Below are 24,066 nucleotides of genomic sequence, written 5' to 3'. Positions count from 1 at the left end.
ATGTAAGAGTATTAGAAAACGATAGATTTTAGCTATAATCTGCCGTAAACGTCAAGTTAATTTGCAAACGAGTGTTTGCCGCAGCATACATAAAATATGGTGTTGAAATACGAAATGGAATCAATGAGAATTTGGAAACTGGGTTTCCGTGCTGAAACCCAAAGGGGACAAAATCTGTAGTGGATAGATTGGAGTGCTCACCAACCTGATCAGCAGGGTTTTGTGATGAGAAACATTTTCACATTCATTGCGCAGAGTAGACGGTCAAACAATTGCATCTATGGGAACCGTCCAAATCTCAAGTTGGCAATTTGGAAGGATGTTTAGTAACGGCTTTCTGGGTGCATAGTTTCATATGACCTTGTCCGATGTGGCTTACCAGGAAGCTAGCTTTAACCAGAATTATAGGAGAACGCCTACTTGATCTACCGACAAAGTTAGACGTAGTACAATCCAAAACAACTGACAATAGCCCTGACAGCTTTGCGAACTAAACTCGGTAACTAGACTGAACAAACTTCAAGGACTACAGCTAATAGAAAACCCATCCGATGGATTGCCAGAAATCTTTGGAAAACACGACATCTAAGTCCAGAATGGATACAAGAAAGCGTCTCTCATTGTGACAGTCGAGATGAGCTCTCAACTGAGTGGAATGCTCTTTGTCATTCTTATCAACAAATAGAACTCTCTACAACAGAATGCTAATAAGCCAGACGGGTAAAATCCTGTCAGAACTACTTAGGCAGTAATTGTCTTACAACAATTCAGGAATAAATGCAGTTTCTTCAAACAGACAATCACAGGTAAGGTAATAATTTCGGAAATCTAAGACTCTTCAGAGACTTGTCACAAATTCTTCATTGCGTTTCAGGTTTATGGCCATTCATGTTTACTTCAAATGACCAATAGCACCCATCTTGTACATTTACGTAAATTAACGCTGAAGTTCATCGAGACGAACTTCACTTCAGGGAAAGATGACAGCTTTGGGAAATCTCCAACGCATTTTGGTTCAAACTTGGCTGAATATGATTCTGAATTGGATGAAAGGAAGAGGTCTGAGCGGGATGATATTTTCTGCAGGCCCTTATCAACCGCGATTACTGCCATACAAGTAACGAAGGTACGAAAATGACCACCAGGAATTCGAAACCGGAAGGCGCACGATATGTATGCACCCGACAAATAGAGACCCGCAATGTCCACTAAGCTGATGGCAGTTCAACAGTGACTCTGTGGGTTTGTAAACGAGCCGTCACATTTGACCGCCTTCCCGAACAGTTATTACAATGCCAATAAACACGGGTATAAAACTGTTCCATACTTTTCAGGCTTTCGGTGTAGTTAAAATCTAGTACCACAGTGCATACTATATGGGAATTCTTTAACTGTCTCAGTATGTTCGCAAATGTAGTCCATATTTGTCGTTTTGAAGTATCGATAGTCGGTTCCACTTGATGGTGACAGCCACGACGCATGGCAAAAAATGCAGCCTCTCTAGCTGTTATGTGCTTGGTTTCGAACGACGATACAAGACAAACTGTCATCTGGAAGCGCACCTCATCAGAACCGTATGTGACAAGACCGAAGTGTGCTCAAAGGCAGTGTAAGGTCAGCACGACGTACTCATGCAGTCATGAGGGTCACTTAGATATCTGGTTAAGAATGATTCGTTCAAGCTTACAACGGTCAGAGTCACGCCACTGATAGACCCCTTATTTTGGAACTATTAGCCCTTTTATGCGAACAGGCCAAATGGAAATGAATGGATATCGATAGTTAGCTAGGTTGTGAAGCATGGCGCTCATAAAAGTAATATCTTAACCTAGGAGCAGTCCTCGCATCATCTGTTTAACTTACAAGCATGCAACAATTTCGAGTGAAGCTTGATGCTGTTAGCTACAGTATGAAAACTTTGGTCCACTTCTGATTGCAGCTGTACCCATTGAGGTTAGTTTTTGTGCAGACCACTACCACTGCTGACAACAGTATGTCAGTTTTATTAAAACAAAGTGAGGAAAATTTTCGTGATACTTCCTGCGAACGTTTTGGAACAAGTGTTAAGTCAAAAGTTAATTCTGGGCATAGGCCATGACGCAGTTATTCTGGCGTTAAGACCCTAATCCGGCAGTTTTACATCAACGTTTCGACGGAACAGTTTACTGGGAATCATTTAAGAAACGTGGCCTCATGATGACGGCATCCTATCCGAATCATTGATTAGTCTGTCCGCACAGCACTCCTGTAAGTCAACATGCCGTTCGGCAGTGCTTGATTTCATCTGTTCATATTCTGTCCTGTAAAAGCCTCCTGGAGGTAAACGACTAAGCTTTTTGCCCCCCCCCCTTACTTTACACTTTTCGCCATAAGTAGAAAGCTGTCTTGCATGTTCTGTCTATTCCCACCACGCGACATAGTTCGTGTATGGCTGTCCTCTCGGAACCGTACGAACAACTGCTATATTGTACACAATTCAGCATTTTGGATAAACCATGCGACCATAAAGCATTGTGAAATTCACTCGATATCGCATAGGTTTTAACCATCAGTTCTAAACTGGACACAGTAGAACCTGTTCTGTTTTAATGATCGCCATTGTACATGCCTCATTAGGAAATTGGAAAATTAGTCCCTCATCTGTGTCTCATGTAAGTAAAAATGTTCTTATTGAATTCTGCGTCCTATCGATTAGCGTGTCTATTCTTCATATGAAAGACATCTACTTACAAGATGGCGTTGATTATGGTTGAGCTATCGATTTTGGCTCCAATCTAGCTGACGCAAAAGTAGGAAAAAACAGACAATCTTCTTTCCTTATATCACAAATCTATATTATCACCTGTTCAGTCACATTTCGGTGACCTCGGTTTCTGTAAAACGACATAATTGTCGCAAGAATAGTCTGTAATTCACACAGAAGAGTTATAACTTGCACTTCAGCCGTGTTCTATTCGGCCTGTGATATTAACACTGTCGACTGGCCCGCAGGTAGCCTCGTAGAAACCCAGTGGCTTATACCGCACTGTAATAAAAATTCGACCTAGTTTATCTGTTTGTTATTTTCAATTCTCTTCAGTGTGATCAGGAAATTTGCTCAGAAATACCAAATCTTTCGGTTTTCAAGCTGAAATGCAAAGCAGTTATGAAAAATTATCAAGTGAAAACGACAGAAGAATCCCGTCAGACGCAATCTCGATGACAGCGCAATTCAGCTATAGTGTGAGTTCATCGAGTTGAAAAGGAGTATGGTAGAGGGAACCCCTCCTTTCGACCGATACATTCATTTGGTTTTCACGGGAGACTCAGCTGAATCTGTCGTTTATGATACTTTCAACTCAGTGTGCTGCTCAAAGCCACCTCATGTTTCATTTGGTGAGATACTCGCTATATCGTACAGTATCATATTCAGTTGAGTCCTTCATTAAAATCAAGTTGATGCGCTAATGAGTGTGTCCATCGAAATTTATCCAAAATCCGTTCAGGTAGAACATAAGGTTGACCCAAACTCGGGGACTGCACCTACTTGATGAGCCCCAAGATGAGCGAAACCTTCGTGGACCGTCGAAACCTTGTGAGTAGTTTCCTTTATGAAGCCCTCTCCGGACAGTGAATACTGTATTTACATGTAGCCGCTTCCAAACGTACTCAGTGGTGACGCACAAAGTTGCATCACGGATAAGCAGTCTGCTGACCCACTAAAATAAAACGGATTGAATCCTTGTGTCCTAATAAACAGCGATTATGTGTAGCGGTATAAAAATGACAGTTCCCACAGGATTATTTAATTCTGAGAACTTTCTAACCACACACACACCACACATATGATCACCCAAGCCCAGACCACAAAACCGAAGTCCTAGCCAGCAAATGAACTATAGCGCCATTATAACCACATGGATCGAAGTTCATTTCACAGATTACCAGTACGTTCACATTTGAGGAGAAAACAGATAAAAAACGCGACAAACTCACACGGAAAACTGCGATTGTTACTCCAGATGGTCTATTGACTGAGCAAAAGTGCATGTCCTTCATGTGAGGACCACACCTGTTCTACGGTAGACCGGTAAAAGCCGTAAGGAACAGGAATAAATTGTTTTCATCCATCACCATATCAGCAATTCACTCCCTATTTGTTATCGATAGCTCGACAAAACGTTCAACCTTGTTTTATGTGGTCTGCATAACATTTTTCGCTAGAACAAAGGTAATCAAAGCCAGCAAATAGTTCATCGCTGGTTTAAATCAAACTATACAAAACAAATACAATTGGATGTATGTCCTAGCGATAGCAAAGCATTTGTTCATCTTTCTGCATTCCAGCCATGATGGAACCGTGGAGTTCCGCTATACTGGTTTCGTGTAGCTATTCGATTTTCATCTTTTAGTGGATAAATCTACTTGTTTTCTTCGCCCTGCTGAAGGGATCTGACCTATTCACTCTAAAACAACTTTCTGGTTGTACTCCCTGACCCTATTTGATCTCAAGTTTTGTTAGTAAAGGACAACAAATTTCCATGTCTTGGAGTGCCGGTGTGTTTCGATGTGACTAGAAGCCTTGCTAGTTCTTCATGGTCTGCGCTTGATCATCAGAGTTCTGCACAGTCGCGCTGGTCATGTGCATGTCCGGCTAATTTGTACCAGGGCGCGGATACCCCTAGCGTGAATGGCGTGAAATAGCCTCACTAGAGTGACATTCAAGTGAGTGGATTCATCGCAAAAAACTGAATCTCTGCAAGATTGTTTTGGCTAAAATAGACTATAGGTTTATGCTGTAGCCTAGATGCCTTGCATGGTTGTAGCCTAGATACTTTGAATTGGTGAGATCGGTCATCCCATCCAGACAGACCGCATCTACATTTTAGCTTTGCTAGGTTTTAAAGGTCACAACAAGCATGGTTATGTTACGTTTTGTATCATCTTGGGCTGTCATACCAGCCACAGGAAACACAGAAACGGGGCTTTTGTGAAGATATCAAGGTCAAAACAGTCGTGCGTGCCAAGCTATTGCAACGAGTGACAGACGTTCGTTTGTTTACCACACTATCCATTCGTTTGTGCCCAGTCACCAGTCAGTATGAGAGTACTTACATGAATATGTCTCAAATGTTTTTTCAGGTTTTCTTTCACGAAATCTTGGCGTACATTTTATTAGGCTAGCTGAAGAGCGTCAGTATTTTCGGTCTCTCACTTGAGGGATCAGGTGGTCATAACTTTTCCAGGGGAGATTTCTTCCAGTACCAGCGAACAGGTCATTAAATTGTGCCGCGGAGCATATGGTATTCGAACACACAGAGACATTTATTGTGAGACTCACTATGTTGTGATTTCAAACGTTCTCATATATGCTCGTAGCGTAATTGGTGCTAGCAACACGTTAAGTTTTGAGCGATTATTCCTGTGTTCCTTGGCTCCAGTTCAAATTGTGATTTGAAAAAGACGATCCTTTTTGTAGCACCGCAGTTATTGTGTAGTACGTGGTGCCGGTTCGGTCCTGACAGGCTAATAACAAAACACCGAATTTGTTTCCACATATTTTTCTGAGAACTCTCGTCTTGTTTTGTCCCATTTCTTTGTTCCTCGCTCTCTCGGTTACCATCATTGATTGCTGTTTGGATGAAACTGGGTCATGCTAACTTTATCCAGACACCGATATGAACGTGCATTGTGGCTGCCAACGGACCGATCTATCGGTCATGTTAACGTACCGACCGGGGTCTAAATTATATTACCCCACTACTACTGTTGCAGTCACAACAGTAGTCTTTGTTGAGGTCGAGCGGGAATGTCCGGGAGAGTGTCTACGATACTGGCGGTCTCCACACACGAATGAAGCAATTACGTCAATGGAAACTCTGTTCAGATTTTGTGCTTTCCAAAATGATCCATCAACAACCACACGGATTATTTTGATCACGATTGCGAATGCAACTTTGACCAAAGCCAACGTGGGCTGTAGGCCTGTTATGTAATCACAACAAAAGGCCGTTCCAAACTTCAACGCATATTGTTCGATAGTTTTTGCGACGAAATTAGCCTCAAATATTTCACGGTCACTGCAAAGGCTCGTTACTATCTCGACAGAAATGATTGTACATTGCTGCGATTTAATCACGAAGTTGGATAATACAACTTTTGACCTCGAAAATAAAGAGTTTGTTGTTTGTTGGTTTATTTGAACATCGTATATGAGACGTATTCGCCTGTGATAAGCCATTGAGAGGAGGCGTTTCCAGTTCACGCCTTCGACTTTAGGCATCTCTCGTATCTTCTACTGCTGGTGCAATCACGTGAGCATGCAGTATCTTGCAGCCCTCGTTTTCGTAGGATTTAAACTGATAAGTCTGCCGAGCTAGATGAGGATGACAACTTGGCAAATAATCTGCTCAGATCGGACTGTTTATGTACATACAATAGCTAACATTTATCTACTGCCCCTATTTGCTCAGCAAAACTAACAGTGAACGCAGTTACCCGCTACTACTAGTTGATCCAATCCCGTCAGTCCATCCTTAGAAAGTCGGCATCTGATGCAAAATATCTGTTGTAATATCATCATCATCCACCATTGTTATCAGCTGCGTACTTGTCGTACAGTGGTTGTAGCTGCCACAGTTTCGTTCACCCGTGATTTAAGGTTGGGAGGCGGGAGCTGTCAGTGGGCTGTCAGTGAGGGAATTGAGAAGGGATCTATGTATTGAAGTCAATAGCTTGGATGCAAGGGCGCCATTGAGAACTCGACTGGGCTATGTCTTACAGTGTCTGTAACCATTGATGTGGTCCGTCTCGGGGTCTCCATTTAGGAAGACGGCAATGCAGTATGGGAAGGGATCCTCATACTACGAATATGACCTACGGGTCACTCACAGTATTTTGTGAGGCTAAAAAAGTGGTAGCACGCGTGAAAGCCACAACAACTACCTCAGTAATATGCCTTTTGTATTCGATCCACTGTGTGATGGCGGTCCAGTTGATATAGAAGTCAAATGAACCAGAATATAAAAAGAGCTAAGAGTCCAATAAGATGTCACTGAGAGGCTGAAATGTAGAAAACAGATTTCAGAATACGAGTCAATTGTTAGAAAAGGGGGTCTTTTTGTCTAGATGCAGTCTTCCTAACCCCTGGTCTATACCCAATCTCTTTACGTGATTTCCAGTGCGATATAATTTATGATGTATGAGCCAAGAGGAGTAATCACATTGAACAGGCTTGGCTCGCTACCTTCGTTCTTCTCATCGCGTCCACAGGTATATTCAATCACCCATGTTACCTTAAAGTCACTCGGATTGAAGGCTGTTGAGCGATAAAATCATCGACTGTATGACTCTTGGTAAACCATGGTTAAATCTTCCACAGGAAGAGGATCACACCTAAGGAAACTCTGTTGACTGTTTTTATCACAAAGATCCAATCACACAGTGCAAACGAATAACTTAGTAGATCCCTATGCGGTGAGCTGGAGATCTCCAATTTGAATCTCGTTCAAGGACACTGTCTTTTCCTCTGGATTGTGTCTATGGGCTCATATGCAAGATTTTCCTTCTATATCGTTTCCATAAAAAGTTGAAACATTTTCTCATCTGTTCAATATATAGGTAGACTTGATTAGTAGGCTATGAGTTTCACGTAAATGTGCGTGCCTAACGGGAATCAGGCAAAATCGCACAGCTGTCACATGTTCACTTCACTTTTTGTTTTACGCCAGCAATCCGGATGACAGAAGTCATGCCGAATTATAAAAAGATAATTTATAAATACCTCCACAATGCTTCACTTCTTGTTAGCTGTATATGAGTGGGTTTTTTTGCAGTTTATTGTAAGGGGTGGGTTGAGTAGGTAGCATATTGCTGCGCACTCTTTGATATTCAAGTTACAGTATCAGAACAAAGTTGAATCCTACCAACATTCACGAGGCGAGGGTTTTCTTACGGCTCAGCTGTTGCAGTTCTATTATATTCCCGGCACTGTACACCAGCCAATCATGATAGAGAGCAGCTGATTGTCCATATCTGTTGTTATGACGGTCCGACGAGATGCTTTTTTTCCTGTTCTGTCTTGATTTGTGTTGTCCAACAACGAGAATAACAGAAATTGTATCCAATTCTGTCGAATATTATCGACCCGTATCTTGAACTGTGCTTCAATGCTATACCGGAAATTAGTATAGACCAACAAGTATTAGCAGAAATTCACGCAAATGCAGCATTCTCGTGTAACAGCCACAATTCATTTATTGTTTATACCATCATCACTTTCCTGTGCAACTTTTTTTCTTGATTTGCATATTAGCTACTGGCTTATATATATATATATATGTATATATATATATATATATCCAAATCATTTTATCATATCAGGAGAAGACCTATCCGGTAACCAATACAGCATGTTTAAAACTAGTCATGAATGCATCAACTCCCTTCTAAAAGTGCCCCTTTGCAGCGGCCACCCTTATGTAGCGATCGCTTTTGTTTGGGCTGGTTAGTGTCCTGTTGTGACTTTTATAGCGTGGATTTCCAGCTTTGCTTCGTTACCAACAAAGGTAAGTGCATAATTGGGTTAGTAGACTTACTTTCACTCTTCAGACAATAAATGAAGCGTGTAAGCTGTGTGCTAATTTGCCTTTTTGTTCATGGAATTGCCCACTACAGCGTTAATCCCGAGCAAGATGTCCGTGGTAGTAGTTCCCTACAAGTCGACGCACGTGAAAGTCTACTTTTAATCTTTCCGTTTAGGAAATGGAATGGGTGATTGGAAAAATTTGTGCTATAAGAGCATCGAAAACCCTTTGGAGCACGTTCTTCCTTCAGAATCGCCTAGCTATTCCGGCATTTCTGAATACATATTGTCACTGCAGCCTGGCGTGTACTCAGCAGATGTTTAGTGTATCAGAAGTCGGTCCATATTTCCGAAACTGCAGAGTATACAGATGATACAAAACACGATGGAATAGAATTGAATAGCATGCCCTCATAAACGTCTCCAACCAGGTTGGTTCTTTGCGTTGGTTATGAAACACAATTGTGAAGAGAGCAGTTTGGTGCTGCACTCTGCACGTAAGTTTGTCAGGTTTCGGTGACATTACAATGATTTGTAACTATCGATGATAAAAATGGCGCGTATTGATTCAAATCTAAATAAGTACAGATTATTCGCCTTCTTAAAGAAGCCGCTGGTGCGAGAAACCGACCAAGATAGCCGATTTCGATCCTTGACTGTACTGTTAGCGAGAAAGTTATTATTAGAAATGTATAAGGGGGTTTGTGAATGACTGTCCGTTGTGGTCACATACCGAATTCAAAAACTGAGTTTACTAATTAGAACCTGTTTGCTTGCGCTTCGTAGTCGTTCAGTTGGATATTTTTATTTCACAAACAGGTAAATAAGGTCGTACTAGAGGAGCTTTTCTGATTAATTCAGCTCTAGCACCCTTTCGGTGCCTAACTGCCCTTGAAGTGAAGGAAGCACAAGGACTGGAATACTGCCAGGTTGCCCAAACCTAGACAGGGGAAGTCGAGAGACAAAGGTCGGGTTTGAAACATGAACCTTCTTATTAGTAAATTCGCGCTCTAACCCCTGAGCCATATTATCCCAGTTTTTCTGATTCTGAATGAAGAAAGGCCCATCGCCTTCACCTGAAATGCATTGCCATATGGTTGTATCGGAGGGGGAAGTTTTACGGGGGAGGGTTTTTTCCAGACGTTAAAGTGCACACTAGATGCGGCGATTGCGAATTAGCTGGTCTTCTTCAGGATATTTTTCCTATCTTCAGGCGGTTTTTTTTATTCGGCTGAGTTGTTGGAACGCAAGTTACACTCTCTTGAATCAATAACTTACGCCGATGCATCTCGCTCAATGCCTTTGGTAAGGGCCCGTATCATCGGTCAAGGCTCCTAGAAGTACCGCCCGTTTATAGGAAAAGGTAAATCAAAACATGTCAGAAGACTCATAGGGATGTGACAGGTTCGTTACGCCGATGCATCTCGCTCAATGCCTTTAGTAAGGGCCCGTATCATCGGTCAAGACTCCTAGAAGTACCGCCCGTTTATACGAAAGGATAAGTCAAAACACGTCAGGAGACTCATAGGGATGTGACAGATTCAGTGAAGATACTTTTCTGCGGGAAATTTATAGGGAAATAGAATGAGCCTCCTTGGTTCGTCGGACAACCAGCTAAAGATGTCTCCAATGCATATAAGCCACTAAACTTTGGGAGAAGTCGCCTTTACAAGAGGTGATGGAAGATTTGAAAGTAGGCTCCATTTCTGACGCAGTACAGTCCTCATAAAGTTGGTAAAAGCTCTTCAGCAGCCAACGACCGCTTTCGTCCGTCTTGGGACTCATCAAGTAGACGCAGTCAATCTTGTGTTCTACGTGGATCCAAGCTGTACGAAATTTGACTTATGCACCCATCTGCTTACCAATTTGGTGGTTGAGGGCAGGATCACCTGGAACCCAACCTGATCTTTCGTGGTGAAGCCTATGCAGCTGATAAAGAAAGTCATTAACGAGGGATTCAGTCCAAACTCTATTTTTCATGTAATATCTTCAAAATACTATCACCACAACCATCACCATCAGTTTTTTTGGAATGATTTTTGGATGTTTCCATCTCTTAAGCTGTTGTATGCATACACATTTTTATAACTATTCTTTGTACAAGCCGTTGTTACTGACGGAACGTTGTATGCATATGCTCAGCTGTTTGCCTTACTACACCTGACCTGTGATAATCAATATATCCAGACGACCTAAACTGCTTCATTTCGATTGGCTAATTCCTGCTCTATACCGGATGTGGCGCCCATAAATGGCAAAAAAGGCAATACCGGCGTGTTGGTACCTCAGTTGCGCTTCAATGAAGGACGCCGCCTGTTGGGTTTCAGTGGAGCCCAGGAACCTTCAATGAAAATGTTAGCTCGACTATATGCTTTTAGCAAAATTTCAGCAGCCGTTTGAGGACGCAGTAGGACGCAATATCTCGGCCGCTACCTAGAGACTGTCATTACAGAAAAGCCACTGATTGCGGACATCTAGAAATCCTCTTCGAGGAGGTTCGTTTCTGAATTAAACGAGTGTCACACTATCACCCTTCTAATATGTAGAGTATTTTCAACATACTTAGCATAGAATATTGTAATTTCATGTGAACAGCTGATTTTAGCACAATAAGCCGTACAAATCGACCAAAATATGCTGTTCGTGGCGACTTTGGGAATCGCGTGTTTTTGTGTAATCCTCTATTCCATCCGAGATTCGTTGTGACATGATCGCAAAAGTTGTGCTCTGTTTTGTCTCGACACATGCCGACAGATTTGCGCAGTTTAATTTGCCGCTTGCTTATATCGAAATTTGACCACATGATTCACCACTTTTATTCCACTGTGGAGTTGGATTTTCCGATTCGAATGATAATGGACACGTAACAGTTCCATCGCAGAGGGTCCATGTTCTGGCACGCGGTCAAATTTGACCACAATAGTCTTAATCGGACAAGATAACATGTGTACGTGTCTTGCTTCGTGTCATGTACTGATGCCGTACGTAATGTAACTAACTAACCCGGCAACCGATGAATCCGATGACAAGGTTTCTGGACAGCGTCCATTCAAGGAATCATACTATCAATAAAATGGTGTCACACATGCAGGAGCACGTGACCAGCACTTGAAAAGCATGCGTGTCGATTCTGCTACCCACCTGCATGTGAAAACGTGCGTTAACATCCACAAAGTAAAAGTATTCAAGATCTGGTGTGGTGAAGTGCACCAGTCGGCGAAGCATGCTAATTCAAACACATCGCGAATTGTTCGATATCGCCTAAATCGTACGATGGATTGATTTTGTGGTGTGCATGGCACTTAACTCAAAAGTCATCGCAAGAGTGCAATACAACTGAAGCCGGGTTGGGAACAAATTTCCTGCAATGATTATTCCTAGGTGGTCACCAAAATTCAAATTTGAATAACTTGTGCTAGTGAGCAATAGCCCATAAAAAATACATTCACCAAGAGTTTGACCCACTATCCACGATCATTCTGTTGAACTGCTTGTTCATGATATACCATAGGGTTTTGGTTCACGCATCAAGTCCAGTTGTCTGTATTCCGATCCGTCCTGTTATCGACACACCACTCGTTGTGTTTTTTTTAGCTTCCAAGACACCAATCTGAAGCAACCCTAACCAAATACAACATCCCCCCGAACAAAGACCATTGGAGAGAAAAGCCCAACTGGCCACAGTTAGGCACACGATCTCCCTCGGGGTGACACACTGTCAAACGTAAGAGTGGAGAATAATGGGCGTATGTAAAGTGGGCTACTAGTGAGCTGTTGATTACCGCCCTGGGGATCAAACAGCTATACGGTCCCACTAGGTTTTTCGGCACAGAGTTGCAGGACGAAAGCTCGACTGAAATTTGCACGTCTGCTTATTACACCAACAAAATAAATTAAACAACTAAATATAATGGCAGCGATGAGCATGGTGTAGTCAACCTGCGAGCGCAACACAGACACTGAGAGTTGTCATCAGGAGGTTTTCATTCGTGGCGTATCCAATCCGAGGTTAATCCCACAGCACCAGAATGAAGCGATCACTAAGAGAGGGCTACTTTATGTTTAATATGGTGGCTGTTTCTACAGAACTGGAGGTCAATTATATGTACCAACATGTCTGTGTGAGTTTGCAACCCAGAACATCAAAGACAGGCCTTACTGCTTCCCCACGCGACAGATCGTTCACGAGCATCTCCGCTTACTGCAACCCAAGAGGTGTAGATCCTTAGCGTGTGTAAGTAAACTGGGATAATTTAAGTCTGTTTATTGCTGACGGGCTTATGTTGTTATCCAAGCACGCTCATTTATCCATCTGTATATATTTATTCTTTCTGCATAGATGTTTGCTCGGAGTAGGTCTTCACAGGATCAAATTGATAATATTCTGAAGATAGTGGTCTCTCTTTCGAAAGATCTTGTAGTAAATTTTCTCTTGAAAATGACGTAATGTATTCCTTACTGAACTAGCCTCTATAAGAAGAATCTCTGGTAAGAGCACCAATGTGCAACCGTTTACATCGCCATGTTTCTAGACGTTTGTCAACGACCCTGGCCCGGTTGTTTATGCATCATATACAAACTGAATGAAGTATCGATCGTTTCCAGCAATGAGCTGGGTCGCGTTGAATTACGCGCAAAACTCAAAAATCCAAAGCGGTTAAACGGAGGTTTATCAACAAATGCGGTTCCATGAATACAAGAATAAAATAATATGATTGCACAAACCTCGAATTGTGGAACTACGCCGGCTTCTATACACAGGTTTATGAACTGCTAATTCCTAACGGCAAAGTCCACGCCATGTTTCTAGACGTTTGTCAACGACCCTGGCCCGGTTGTTTATGCATCATATACAAACTGAATGAAGTATCGATCGTTTCCAGCAATGAGCTGGGTCGCGTTGAATTACGCGCAAAACTCAAAAATCCAAAGCGGTTAAACGGAGGTTTATCAACAAATGCGGTTCCATGAATACAAGAATAAAATAATATGATTGCACAAACCTCGAATTGTGGAACTACGCCGGCTTCTATACACAGGTTTATGAACTGCTAATTCCTAACGGGATCCCAAAGTCCACACTGAATCGAGGCAAGGTAGCCATTTGTTGATTTAAAAAACCATGCAATTGCAAGGTCAAAGAGCAGTTTGTGTTCAGGTCAAAACAAAAAAGGCGGTATTGACACAAAATGGAAACAGAAAAAAACGGGGAATGAGGTTGTGGACAATAAAAATGGAAGAAAACAGTTGACTCGGAGACGGTGGTGTACACTATGCATTAAAATGGTGGTGAACTCGGAAGTGTGTGAGCCACTGAACCGTACAAAAATCCAGAAATTCTATGTGTTTGATAGGTGATTGTTGAACTCTGGTACGACTTTTTCCACTATATACTTTATCAGGCCTCTGAAAGCTAGTAAAGTACGAAAGTGGAATTTATTCTGTTACTCAGTCGAAGGTGCTGTGGAAACCTAGTATGTCTTCTTTATTGCAGTGGCTTTTCTTCTGAGGGATCTATTTTCTTGGGATTATTTCAGGTTTGTGATGATGCGAGTCATGTTTGGAAAACTAAATTCATAAGGGAAACTACTCACAAGGTTGCTGAAAACTCGTCAACACCCCACGACCGGTTTCGCCTTTCTTGGGGCTCATCAGGTAGGCGCAGTCTCCGAGTTTCCGTCAACCTTATGTTCCACTTGAACTCAAATTTGGCTATTTTCCGGAAATACACTCACTTGCAAATCAATTTGGATTTCACGAGAGACTCAACTGAATATCTCGTTTATGATATTCTACAACTGAATGTAGAATATCATAAACGAGAGATTCAGTTGAGTCTCTTGTGAAATCCAAATTGATTTGCAAAACTAGTGTATTTCTCGAACCCCGCATGTTGTTCAGTTAGCCACATGCCTTCTTGGACTCTTAACAGAAGAAATCCCAAACCAAGAATTTTGAATTCTCATCTTGTGAAGAAATGAGATCACCCTTCCAAGTCATTCAGAACGGTCGGAACTGGTGGTGATCGTCCTCCAAAATCCCATCCCCAAACCTCCTAAATGAGAGGATTGTCTCTCTCGTGGGAGGCTCACTACTAAACTACTGCTGTATACATAAGTATCTAGCCTAGAATTTCAGAGGTGTTCAGTAGAAAAAGAAAACATGATACACGTGTTACTTGCAAGGCAGTCATGTTACAAACGAGGGATACATTAGATACTCACCGATTTTTCCTGTCCTTTGATCAAAGAGCACTATGACCAGCAAACTAAATGGAAAATGAGAAATAACCAGTGAGACCCTTCTAAGGGTAGGAACCAGGACACGGCTGGAATACTTTCAATAACCCGTAAAGCGACATGACGAAATCTGAGCCAAACAACTTAGGCCCATGAAGGGATCGGGGAGTAACGACTGAAATCGAACCAAAACGTTGATAATACTAAAGGCTTTCAGTTCCTACAGGAGTTTAAGAGAACAGTCACACGAGGGTTTTGGCAGTGCGCGGTATCGTGCACGCGTTTTCGGTTGTATAACAACCCAGATCTGCTAATGGTTGGTGTGTATTAGTTATCGGATGACTGCCTTTAGTTTCTAATGGTTGATATTCATCGTGCACTCCCCATTACCACCAGCAGGTAGCTTCTCGAACATGTTTTCTTGGTATACTTTTGGTCAGTGTTGACACGCATAAGGCACCGTCTGCTGGTTCAACACAAGCAACTACAACACAACCCAGGACGACGGATTATGTGCGAAGGGTTCTGATCGTCCTGTCCTGGAGTTCAGTACACCAATTCTTCTACTGATGTGGTAAAAGTGAGAACCACCAGCTAGAAACTGTGCACTGAACTAATCCCAGCAGCACAGGATCTTCGAGGAACGCTTGGTGTGTTAAAAATTGAACGCAGATGGACGCCAATGGACTGGACACTTGTCGAGAGGCAGTCGCAGTTAGTCTTCAGTTCATGAAGACGAGTCACTCCAAGTCGAGGAAAACAGGGTGAGTAAGACAGTGTGTTCTTTGACAGCCAGCATCACAGATACTTCAGACGGTCTATCCGCGGGTATCATAGAGGGTGATACAGCTGTCCAAAGATCTACCAAGCAAAATCATTGTTATCACCCAACACCTTGAAGCACTCACTGCTTTTTTGAAGAATCTTATCACCACATCCCAGCTACATTTGGCCGCTAGAAAGCAACACTGCCCTCTAAGGGTCTGTTTCCATGTCCACTATTTTCATGTTCTTTTCGTTCAAAAAACGTTTATTTTCATCACCTCGTCCACACAGAAACAAAGTTTGGAATGCATAATTCCCAATAATCAAATAGAAAGTGAACAACCACAAGAAAAGTGGAGAGAAAACACACGATCATCATCAATCATCAATTTGGTAAGGGGTGTGTTACCTTCACAGGTGCGCAGGATATCGAAGAAGAGTAGGCTACAAATGAACGATCAGTCTTAATAAGTCTGAGGAAAGTAGGATTTTCGAACTTTGGCATTACCAGTCCAACTTGACATTCTACTACTTATCCAGAACAAACGTTCATTTCACATATTCCAGGGCTAACTAACCATCGATGTGTAAACTCAGGAAAATACCCGCTCCTGATAAAAAGTCGTCCCAATAATAATACGGCCGTTGTTCTGAGTAAGGTCACGTAAGCCTTTTTTCAATTAACTTGTGAAAAGCCGGAAAAAGTGCATTTTCCAGACGGTTGATTTGACCAAGAGTGTGAATTTGGCAGAATGAGGTAAACCCTTTCTGCTGACATTCTAGATGTTTAAATCCCCAGTTTGTTTTCATCACCCGAAAATGTGTTGCACAGAATCCAGCTGAAATCTAGGCCAACGCCCGGTGGAAATTGTGGCTATGCCTAGACTGCACGGAAAAACTGGCTTGTCGGCTCGCGGGCATCTCCAACCCACGGATTTTTTTCCATTCCCTTACCATCACTACACTATCCTTCCCAGTTGATATCATTCGGTTCCTGTCATACGGCAACCAGTCTTCCTAGAACCTTCACATTCGTGTTGTTGCCCCCCCCCCAAATTGTCCTTCCTACCGCACACAGCCGGTCGCAACAGGTAGCTGTTAATTCAACTGTCAGATATCCGGTAGTTGTCTGGTCATTTACACCCCAAGTGAGCTTTTTGAGCGCCCTCCTTACAGTGGCACCGGCGCGCAGATGTTTGTGACAAGCAGGTGATTCGTGTGAATCCTATCCTGGCCAAGGAGTAACATGATGACGGCATGTTTCGTGATAATCCGAGTGAAGACTGCGCTTAGACTGTCTGTCCGACAGGAGTGAAAAAGCATGAATACGTAGTTTTTCCTGTCACCAAACTAATCTCCGCGCACCTTAAAGTTATTCCAGCTCCTAACCTTTTGGCATGAGCTCAACCCATCATTTTCTCCCTTTTTGATACACACATACGAATTGCATACCGATTAGTCCCCTCTGTTCAACTGCTCATCGTCGGCATCTCCCTTATCTGGTTCCTCGTATTTAGGTTTGCTTGCAGAAGTTTGCTAGATCTCAATCGACTAAGTGCATTGACAGAAGACAACCGATTTATACCTCTTAAAGTCATGCAGCCAACGGTTATTTTCTTTGGGAATATATTTTTATGATGCTTGTTGGAACTCATTAAGTGTCAGCGATCATCTTTGTAACGATGAAATAAGCCATCTTTAGGATCGTTGAAAATAGGTCTTGTGACAACGCCGACTGGAATGACTGTTGGTATGCATTACTTTCTAACCCAACTATGCTTGATGTCGAGATGATCTTGGCCTGTCTTCACTTTCACTCGTATCGAGACGAAGAATCATGAGTAGAATGGTCCTTAAGGCGGTGTGGCGGCTTGTGAGCCTCCTTGACCTATTGAACTATACTAAAGATATCCGCTATATATATTATTTCACCATATTAACAGATATCCGCTGACATTTCACCCAAACACCACCGCCTTCCAGTTAAACTTTTGTGCAAAAGATCGTGGCTGAGGGCTATAATCTTTCTCCTAGTCACATGTGAACGATCTGGCAGCATCCCAGCCCGTGTACAAACATAAATTACACATTTACAAATAATCTCACGTCACATCGACTTCCGTGTTGTGTTATCAGCCTGGTCACCTTACTTGCTGCATGCAGCTCGGCGAGTAAGCGAAAGCATACTACTTCTGACGCCTTTCCTCTTCCACATTCACAGGATTTTGCTTCCCCTCCTCCCACCTCATTGATAACCCTGCCCTTGTGAGCCCATCCGTTAAGATTGAAAACCCTGTTCGTTGTGTATCGATCTTAGCCGCAAAATCTACGCCTCCGCCGGTACCAATAAGCCTGAAAACCAATCTTCCAACCGACACGCTTGGTTTATCTGGTCGATTTTAATGTTCACTCTCTGAAGCGTGCAGGACGATAAAGTGCTCTTGCTCTCATACTGATCTTCCTTGACGTTGATTTGTGCTGTGTATTAGAAACATAATTCAAAGTGCAAGCGCAGTGGTTGGGCTAACCGTCCATCGCTCTCTACTTGCCTCCGGCCACGCACCTCTGGCAGTCCAGAGACCGCTACAGTAGGAATGGGCATCGTTCTCAGTCACCGAGAGGAAATCCCCATGCTTGTCTGAGTGTCCGTTATCAGTCGCCTCTGTGTGGTTCGTTTGGCAGTTCGTGAAGTAGTCTGCTTATCTGTTTTATCTTATCTGCTTACGCCCCAACCATTACAGGTAGATTTTACGACCCCCTGAACGCCTGGTTACGGTTGGTTGTGGATGCCAGAGGTTTGCATGCACCCTGTTGAAACCAGGGTTGTGTAAACGTGAAGTTGACTGAACTAATGTCCACTGCAATAGTCAAGTGGTGTTGACAGTGTTAATTTACTGATGGTCAACTAAATGTCCAAAATACGTTCAAGAAATAGAATAAGTGACTAGTATACTCAGCACGAAATGTACTTCTGGATTTGGGAAAATAAACTGTGACAATATTACTGTTTGTTGGACTTTCCAACCCAGGGATCAGACACGGAACGGATAAAATGAAAGCAGACTGAAAACGACAATGGTCTAGTACATACATGCACGAATTTTCACCCCTGTTCACACTTGGTGCCTGTAGGCTTTTTTCCACAAAGGACAGCGCTTTTCAGACCATTGCGCTGTCCAGAAACCAGTTTTTTGTCATCAGTTTTCCTGAGTCAGCCGTTCAAATTGGTTTTCCACAAAAAATAGCCAACATTTACGTCAGACTTGCAACCTCGCAACGTTAGCGTTGAACCGAATACATACCACGCTATGCTAAATTAAGCAAGCTCTCTCAAGTGGTATATCGGCAGCAGACTGAACGGAACGTGTGTTGTCCACGTGTGGTCTGTGTCTTTGGAAGTTGTGTTGCTATTGTGCTGCGCTGCGCTGCTTTCCTACCTCCCCTTTCGATCAATACGAAAATTACCGGTGCACTCTGGTTAGAATGAGGCTAGATCGATCACATTCCACACGTGTAAATACGTGCTCCTATGAACGAAGGCTACCGCTGCAAAATTTTGACAGCGCCAGTGCTATTTATTGACAGTATCTGTAATCGATAAGATGATATCATCTGGCATCTCGCTAATGGAGAAAAAGTACGGTCAGGTGAGAGAATAATGTGTATATTCCATTGAGCTCGCAAGATTAGTATGTATACACACCACAGACGTGCTGCAGGATCTTTGTGGCTTCTTTGTACAAAGTATCCACACACACACACACCCACACACACAACACACACACCACACACACACACACACACACACACACAGAGAGTCCAAGAGTCCTNAGGCTACCGCTGCAAAATTTTGACAGCGCCAGTGCTATTTATTGACAGTATCTGTAATCGATAAGATGATATCATCTGGCATCTCGCTAATGGAGAAAAAGTACGGTCAGGTGAGAGAATAATGTGTATATTCCATTGAGCTCGCAAGATTAGTATGTATACACACCACAGACGTGCTGCAGGATCTTTGTGGGTTTTTTGTACAAAGTATCCACACACACACACACACACACACACACACACACACACACACACACAGTAAGTCCAGCAGTCTTCTATGATGCGTGTTCAATCTGAAAAGGTGAAAAAGTCCAATTTTCACAACCCACATGGTGGTGCCCAGCAAGTAGCTCGTATAATAAAGCGAACTTTAAAGAAAGTTAATCGACAGATAGGACTTGAGGTAAGGAGCAAAAACACTGCTCAATCTGTCGTCCATATTGGTCGGGGACTTATTAAGGTACAATAACAAAGCATAAGAATCCAGAAGTCTGTGGGATAAAATGAACTTAGAATAGTAAAACACAGTTCTATCAAGTTACCGAAAACATACGTTTTGACTGAGAAACGGTCGTAAAGGGAGAAGGCTATTTCACTGCGACAGATCAAGCAAAAATCAGGCCCGCGTGGCAATCAGCGTTTTGGTCTATGAAGCCTGCATTTTCTCCCACATGCAGCCACTGACTACCTTTAAATATTCAATAGATATTTCATCCTGTCTGTGTATCCAATCTATGCTGAAAATCCAAAAAGCACTGTGCATCTGTTTCATTCTTGTTCTGAATCGCCGGCAGTGCGCATCTAACGGAACCCACAGGGTCTCGCACTCGCGATTTCCAGGCTAGTAGGTTGAACAGTTGACCGTTTGGTCACTAATGGCTGATCATCAAAGAAGTTAGCTCCCACTTAGACAGGACTGGTTGTCTTCAGCTCACTCGATTAAGGTCCTAACATTTGTTCGCCAGGCCACCATCATATCTGTCGCCCACGGGGCTACTGACTCCAAGCTTACCATAAAATTAACAATAAGGAGCGTCTGGAACCCAACTTCTTTCTTGTTCTTCAGAACATGGCATGTCCCTGAATTCAGATAGCATCTAGTCTCCATGTTCCGACATCTCTTGGTTTCATACCGGATGCGGGTACATGCCAAACCTCCTACACCTCAGTAGTATTTTTTCTTACAGATATCGTTTGATCGATACTAGAACCCTAAGTAAAGATGTACTAGTCGGTCCCATCTTGTCAGTTTGAACAGACTGGTCACAGCTTCACAGTGGAGCAATATAGCCTAGCAACTATGCTAATTCTGAGAGCTGATCCTGAAGGGCTCAAAATAATGGTGTGGGTAATTTCATCAAACCGCTCGAACTATTTAGTGTCACTCAGGTACGTATATTTATTTAAATATTAAATAAAACTCTTACGCGTGTTATTCGGTATACCATGATAAGTATCTCCTTTGACAGGGGCCAATTTTCAGCCACGTAAGTTGTCAGAACCAACCTTTCGAACTGTGAGAAGATGAAGACTTTTGGAAAAGTGATCCCCTAATTGACTGCATTGTGTGTGAACCTTGCGAATTAGGAAATCCACAGTAAGAAAGTGGACAAGTTTTTAAAGGCTTTCCGAGTCAGCCCAGATGATTACCGTGAATAGTATGCGCGTATGAGTTACGAAGTTTGCTTGAATAGACATCAACGAAAAGTTGACTGAATAGGACATCAACGATTGTTGTTCCAAAAGAAGCGGTAGTTCTGGTTATCCACTCTCATAATTTCAGTTCACTGAGAAATATTTCTATAGTTTTAGCAAGTTATCCCCTCAAACGTCATTTTGTTTTGTCGCGAGATTCGATCCATCCTGAGGCTGGCTAGTTAATTATCGAGAATTCCATACATCGACCTCAATAGATGTGTTGCTAAACAGAAGTAGCCCGTTGTTCTTTTTCGCAGGCACAAAGATGGAAGAGCTTATTACATTTTTCAACCAATTGGGACTCAACAAACTTTTGGCATGACTAGTCGACCGATCATTGTGTTCGACCAGACATACCAACACCTATTGAGAATAAACAGAAAAATGTCGTGTTCCGCGCCAGCTGGTGGATTTCACCGCAAACCTAGATCCGCTAAAGCCTTGGGTGTACCGGCCGATCCAGTTGTTACAGATCTCAGAATAAGTTACCCCCAGATAAAGCCCTTTTAAATCAGACGAGCACATTTGTCACTCCTGGTCTACCAGGCCTACCGTCGATATCTCATCAAAGTGGGTCCCCAGGGTAAGCAATCTAATCACCGTATTGGGTGATCGACAAGCTCAGTTCTCTAGCTTTCAAACTGGACGGAGCTGATGCAAAACGAAGCCGGCTGTACAGGGGTCACTTCATGGGCGTCTAGATGGAAAGTAAGGTTTTGGTGGAACCAACCAACCGACCAATCAAACACCCGTACGCTTCCCCAGAGGTTTCCAGTGTCCGTCCCCGGATTACAGCTGCAACGTAAAAGATTCAATAATGATGCTGATTTATACGACGCACAAACCATGCAACCAATTGAGATGAACAAGACTTGGTGCAACATAACATAACTTCAATTGCCAAACCTCATAAAAAAATCGTGCAACTGAAGCATCATATTTCGAGGACAGTTTAGGAGTTTTTGTGTTAAACTACCAAACGGGACAGCCTAATTGACTGCTCCGACTAAAAAGTGGCCCGTCGATGATTGAAGGTCACGAAAACAGGAGTAGTCGTTGGCATATTCACCATAATGAGATCAACATGGAAGCTCATGCTATGTATAGAGAGAAAGCTGAAGTTTGGAGACCATTTTCCAGCAACCGGTTTCGCAACTTGAGGTTTTTTAGCAAATCCGTTTTATTTTTCTTGTACTTCTTCCAAACATTTCTTCTGATTTACCTGTGGCACGTTTGTGGTAGTGTGCAACTTCACCAAGGATAAGATTAAGGCCACGTGTTCTGGTACCAGCAAGTTGATTGGACATGATCTACTTATGAGTAGTGTCGTCACAGTTTGCCCAACAGATTTTTATCGGGAGCCGTCCTTCTCTTCACACCATTCTGCGTAACACCTGTGTACTAAAATCATTAGTTCATAACCGATGAGGAGAATGACTATTCCTGTGGATGGATAGTATGACTTGGTCTGCACGAACTACGTACCTACTGGCAATCGGACGGCTTCGCCAGCAAATCATTACAAACCACTGCACACAATATTATCACTGGGCGGCTTGAATACATCCACCGAAGTGTGTAGTCTATTGAAACAGACTTTTTCCAGCTTCACGTTGAACGCTCGTTGAAGATAACCGATGCGCTTGATCAATGAATCAGGCGCTTTCACGCGCTGTTGAGATTAGATGGAAAAGTTTGAGGAAAACTGCACTTCCTCAGATGCTATTGAGGGTCACCTCAAGTCTAAGGAGTGCACAAACACCTAGAGAGGACTAATCAAAGTGGGTATATTGAACATCAGGTAGTGCCTGTTATTGAGGATTCATTCGAGCGAAAGCCGGTCTGCCGGTGAATAGACTGCAATCAAACGTTGGTACAATCAGTCTTTCTCAGACTAGTTACATTCGTAGCCTTTCCCCGCGGCTCAGTTATAGGATACTGGTTCAAATGGTAAAATTGCTTTGTGGAACGCACACTTTGTACAACAGAAGCTTGCTGTGCCTGTTCAAAATCAGATCATAAATACCTAAGTACCCAACTTCAGTTAGCAGAATGTATGATCTTAGAAAAGCATGACAGAAAAACGCAGTTACTGATACGGCTTGTCAAATTGGTGAAAAACGTATTCCCTTCAAAAGTGTGCGTAGTATATAAATCAAGCAAAGTACCCAGTTGAAGCACACAAAAACTATCGGGTGGAACATAGACAACAGATTTTTTAATGACTAGCTGACAACAACACGGTTCGGAATTACACACCATGAGATAAACTTAACAGTTTTTGCTTGGAACGAGCGCATATGACCATTTCACATTGTTCCGAGTATATACTCCGGCACAGTATAAACACAATTAGAACTTATGAGACATGACAATGATTCTAGGAAACGGAGAATATTTATTTTAATTAGATTCCGTCGACTTCTTACACGCCTCACTACTCGCATGATTTTCTCATCAGGTCCAGTTCATTCCTTCCGCGCACAGTTAGGGGCACCTCAGTCACAACAGACTACTCTCATTTAAGCTGTCGTTACTTCATCCAACAACGCACACTTGCGAGCGTCTGATACTCTTGTGTGCACTAGGCACGTTGCGGTTGAGAAAGTCTGTGAATGCGTATGACAAAAGCCGTTACTCAAAAGGTGACCCAACTCTGATCTACACCTACGCAGGCACATCGGGGTGAACGGTCCGCTTATTGCACATGACGTGGTAGTTCTGGGTGGAGGACTCCGAGGCTGTGGTATAGGAAAGATGAACTTATAAAGGAAACTACTCACAAAGTTGCTGAAAACTCTTCGACACATTCTTCACCTTCTGGAATCATCTCATGGATAAGCACTCAAGAGGTGAGGAGACAGCACCAGTTGTACGAAAAGTCAGTTTACGATTTTCAGAAAATGTTCTTTAATAACAAGTTATTTCGGCAAACTCGCTTACCGGAATTTCACCATCATCAATCCATAA

This window comes from Opisthorchis viverrini, assembly GCF_000715545.1.
Source record: "Opisthorchis viverrini unplaced genomic scaffold opera_v5_126, whole genome shotgun sequence".
NCBI lineage: Eukaryota > Metazoa > Platyhelminthes > Trematoda > Opisthorchiida > Opisthorchiidae > Opisthorchis > Opisthorchis viverrini.
Note: the sequence above shows the minus strand (reverse complement) of the source record.